Here is a 5,127-nt window from a genome sequence, read left to right as displayed (position 1 = left end):
ACTGGTGGTTGCGCAGGTGCATGCTGACCTGTTCGTGAGAAGCGAAGCGTATAGGTTTAGAGGCGAAAAGTCGATGTGGCGGTAGGATCTATACATCCTAAAACAACGAGCTTACCTATAGGGTGAGCTGCAAAAGCCGCAGCCACTGTGTTGAGCAGGTTAGTGAACTGAGCCTGCGTCATGTTAATGTTTCCTCTTCCGCGTCCACTCATTGTCTTCATAACCAGAAAACACAGTATGAGTGTGATGCCGTAGTGTAGCGAGAATGAGATAGAAGAGAGAGGTGTATCTATCTAGTTTAGGCACACTAGTACGTATAGCATATCAGGAACATAAAGTAAGCAACAAGTAAACACTGGTCCGAGCTATGAGGTCAAAAGTGTCGAGCCTTGCACTTGGAGTGTAGTGTCGTTGCGAGTCACGGGTTATAGTCTGGTTTTCTCCAAAAAGATTTTCCCCTTTTTAAAACCAAGTTCACTATAACCAATGGCTCTGATACCAATCTGTCACACCCCCAAAATCCACCTGCGGATAACACCCGCTTCGGGGGCGTGACTGACCAGGATCCAGCCACTAATTATACCGAATACTAAAGTTGATAGCAAAAGTAATACTTACTATTCATAAGTTTAGCAAATATTAAGTTCAGAGTTTAAAGTTTTAAATTCAAAACAGTAATAAGTAGCGGAAGCTTAAGTAAAGAAGTTTAAACATAGTTCATGTTTCAAAATAAGGCAACACCCAGCACAAGGGTGAACAGACACTACACATTCCCAAGCTGCAAGCTCCATCGTCACTGGTTACCTGCAAAGCATGCAGAAAGGGGTCAACAATAATGCTGAGTGAGTTCACTAGTTGTCCAGTTTTATTTATCAAAAACTTGTTTCACCGGTTAATTTATCCGTTTATACATGCCCTGGGGAGCTACCCCAAAAGTTAGCGACTAAACTGTTTTTCCAATACCGAACACTAGGTAACCGTTGCGTATCCGCAGGATGCCCCGATGTCAATGTTCTATCATCATTGACGAATATCTGAGTACATTAGTTCACGACCGTCCCAAACCAGGGCACGGTGTGAGGCTGGTAAACACCTAAATAGCGCTATCAACTAATAACCCGTTCGCCTAACCCGGCGACTAATCGGTATTTGTAGTAGGGACTTGAGTGATAGAGTTTCGTTTAGTGCCGTTAGTTGCAATCCGTATAAACAGTAATTAACCAAAAAGGTTTCCCAATACCAGGGAAGGAAAAGTAAGTTTGGTTCCCAATAACTAGGGAAGGTATGTAAATGGTATCCCCTTTTACCAGGGGATAGGATTGTTTTAGTCTCGTGTCCCAAACCACCGGGACGCATGCTTTTAAGTTGTGAGCTCACCTTGGGTTGCTCGGTAGGTTTAGGTTACTTGTCAATCACGTTGGTCACCACGTCCTAACATGGTTACCGGTATAGGTCAGGTTCGGTGAACAAGCATTCACGTAAAACACATATAAGTACGTAATATGCACACAAGTAAATAATCCTGGGGTTATTGGGCCGGCCCTAACAGTAACACAGTCAAACAGATCACAGCAACACATAGTCCATTTAACAGACAGTCCAAGTTAACACAGAATGGCCCAATAACCAAAATGGACAGCCCACTCGCAACCAGCTGGTCTCGAGTCGCAACCAGGTGGTCTCGGCTTGTCACGCTGTGGTTGCGAGTCGCAACCGTGGTCTCGAGTGGTCACGTTTTGGTTGCGAGTCGCAACAGCGTGGTCTCGAGTCGCAATCTCGTGGTTTCGAGTTGTCCTGCTATGGTTGCGAGTCGCAACCGTGTGGTTTCGAGTCGTAATGCCGTGGTTGCGAGTCGTAATCTGTCACTTTCATACACACGTGATGATGCAGATATGACAGTCCACATTGTACATATAAAATCAGGCCCAGATTAGGAAACTACCAATAAGGTTTCACTAACACCTTTTCCTAATCTGAATACTAGTAAAGATAGATCAAACTTTGCCATTTTTACATCTTCAAGTCATATTCAAACAAGTTCATCTTGTGTTCATCATTTTCTAGGGTTTTCATATCAACATAATCATACATTCTTGAACCAAAACTTACATATTTTTGACAAGGTCATCATACAAAACAATAAAACATACATTATATGGCCGAAATCTTATGTTTAATCATCATCATTATTTCTTGCAAGAACAATAAAGCATAGATTGAACACTTTTTAACTATCATTTTCTAGCCATTTTAACATGTCAACACATTTTACAAACTTTTACAAAACAACCTAAAAATCATGCATGAACTACTAACCAAGCATTTTTCTATTTCATAAACATATCATCCAAGCCAACATACAAGGCATTTATTACACACTAACCGGTTTGTGTAGAAGGAGCCGAAAACAAAGGAAGAAGGTGAGGGAAGATGAAGTGTCCGGGTGATCCGAGCTTGACCGAGTCCTTGTCCGAGATCCTTGCTTGAACCGAAAGTTGGAGGAGGTTGGGATGATGTTTGGGGTTTCTTGTTGAGAGCAAAGAGTAGAAGTGTTGGTGTAACAAATGAAGGGAAATGGGGAAAGTGGGGGATTATATACCAAGTGTCAACAAGACTAAGGGGTTTCGGGTTGGGCTTGGGGGTTTCGGCCCAAACCGGTTTCGGCTCAACGGCCCACTCGAGACCGAGTGGCCCACTCGCAACCGCCCGGTTGCGAGTCATGGTCTCGGGTCGTGGTTTCGGCTCTCATATATATATATATATAATACATACATACATCACATATCATGCACAAAGGTCACGTTTTCATTTAATAATATTTATATACACAAAATATTACAAGGTGTTCGTATGGAAAAACCTCGAGTGTCACATTATCCCCAAGTTTTAAGAACTTTCGTCCCGAAAGTTGAAGCAGCCACTGCCAAGCTAGCGTGTTTCAACGGGGTGTCACAAAACTTGACTTCTAAGGGTCTGGAGTCTTTATACATTTAACAATAAGCCTTCGGTTAGTTACGAGGCCACCCGAACGGTCTTGAAATGCAACATTAACGCATTTGGCCCTTATTACTTGTAATTACCGCTTTGCTTATTTATATGCGTCGAAACTCCACGAATTTAATATCCGATATTCTTGGGATTAAAATAAATTATCACATTGATTTTGGGATTGTTAAAACATCACTCAGAGGTTACTTTCAACATGTTGACACTTTTAACCCCTATGTTTCACAAGATCCTTATTTCGAGCACAAACGACTTTTCAAGTTAGATAAATTATTCTTTAATGAATACGAACGTCGTGTTAGGTCAATCAGAGGCACATGAATGGCATGTTGACACTTTGGATCCCTTTATTAACATATTTACATTGTTTGACAACTTCAGTCCCTCAGAAATAATTCCCTACACATTTAAAGTCCATGACACGTGTCTTTATTATATTGGTCGCGTTTTTACGAGGTGTTACATCCTCACCCCCTTAAAAGAAATCTTGATCTCGAGATTTACTAAAATAAATGAGGGTACTTCTGTTTCAATGTGGATTCAACCTCCTACGTGTATTCGGGACCTCTACGGGCATCCCATTTAACTTTCACAATCGGTACGTGCTTCTTTCGAAGCTTCTTAACCTGTCGATCCTCGATCGACAAAGGTTTTTCGACAAACTTTAAGCTCTCAGTAATACGCACATCTTTATGTGACATGACTAGCGATTCATCAGCTAATCACTTCTTCAGATTGCAGATGTGGAACACATTATGAATACCACTGAGCTCTTCAGGCAGGTTCAACTTGTAAGCCACTATTCCAACACATTCAATGATCTCGAATGGTCCTATGTATCTTGGGCTTAGCTTGCCTTTCTTGCGAAAACGCATTACCCCTTTCCAGGGTGATACCATAAGTAACACCTTGTTACCAACTTTGAATTTTAGAGGCTTACGCCTTTTATCTGTGTAACTTTTCTGCCTATCCCTGGCAGCTTTGAGACAATCACGTATCTGCATAATCTTATCTGTCATCTCCAGGACTATATCAGGTCCAGTTAGTTGGACATCTCCAACTTCTGCCCAACAAACGGGCGTCCTGCACTTTCTCCCATACAAAGCTTCGAAAGGTGCAGCTTGAATACTGGAATGATTGCTGTTATTATACGAAAATTCGATCAATGGAAGATGATCATCCCAACTTCCACCTAAATCAATAACACAAGCTCGTAGCATATCCTCCAGAGTTTGAATTGTACGTTCGCTTTGACCATCCATCTGAGGATGATATGCAGTGCTGAAGTTTAATCGAGTACCTATCGATTGCTGAAAGCTTTTCCAAAAATGCGATGTATATCTCGTATCCCTATCAGAGATGATAGACACTGGTACCCCATGAAGAGATACAATCTCATCCACGTACAGCTGGGCTAACTTATCTGAGCTGTGTGTTTCCTTAATAGGTAAGAAGTGAGCTGACTTTGTTAGTCTATCTACTATAACCCAAATAGTATCATTTCCTCGCTTTGTATTTGGTAACTTAGTGATAAAATCCATAGTTACCATTTCCCACTTCCAGGTGGGAAGTTCAGGCTGTTGTAGCAAACCTGACGGCTTTTGGTGTTCTGCCTTAACTTGATCATACGTCAGACATTTTCCACATAAGTGGCTACAGATTTCTTCAAACCTATCCACCAGTAATTTTCCTTTAAATCCTGGTATATCTTGTCACTTCCAGGATGAACAGAATACTTGGAACTGTGGGCTTTTTGAAGGATAACGTCCCTGAGCCCTCCATAAATTGGAACCCATATTCGTCCATTCAATCTTAGAATCCCATCCTTGCCATATGATAACTGACGGGTGGTCCGTAGGACAACCCTTAAGGCCTTTAAATAGACTAAAAATACCATACTTTATCCGGTTAATAGCTTGAATTTGGTAATCACAAGATGTTTGATGTTACAGGTGTTAAAGAGCTTAAAATGTGGGTTTTATGGAGCTTGGATGGATGCTAGAAGTTGGCGGTGTTGGGATTGAAGAAATGGTGAATTTAATGAAGGAAACAAGGAAAAACTAACACTCAGCGCCGTAACCTATGGCACTTGGCCGTAGGTTACGGCCCCAACCTTTGCAA

This window comes from Helianthus annuus, chromosome 10, assembly GCF_002127325.2.
Source record: "Helianthus annuus cultivar XRQ/B chromosome 10, HanXRQr2.0-SUNRISE, whole genome shotgun sequence".
In the NCBI taxonomy this organism is placed as follows: domain Eukaryota; kingdom Viridiplantae; phylum Streptophyta; class Magnoliopsida; order Asterales; family Asteraceae; genus Helianthus; species Helianthus annuus.
Note: the sequence above shows the minus strand (reverse complement) of the source record.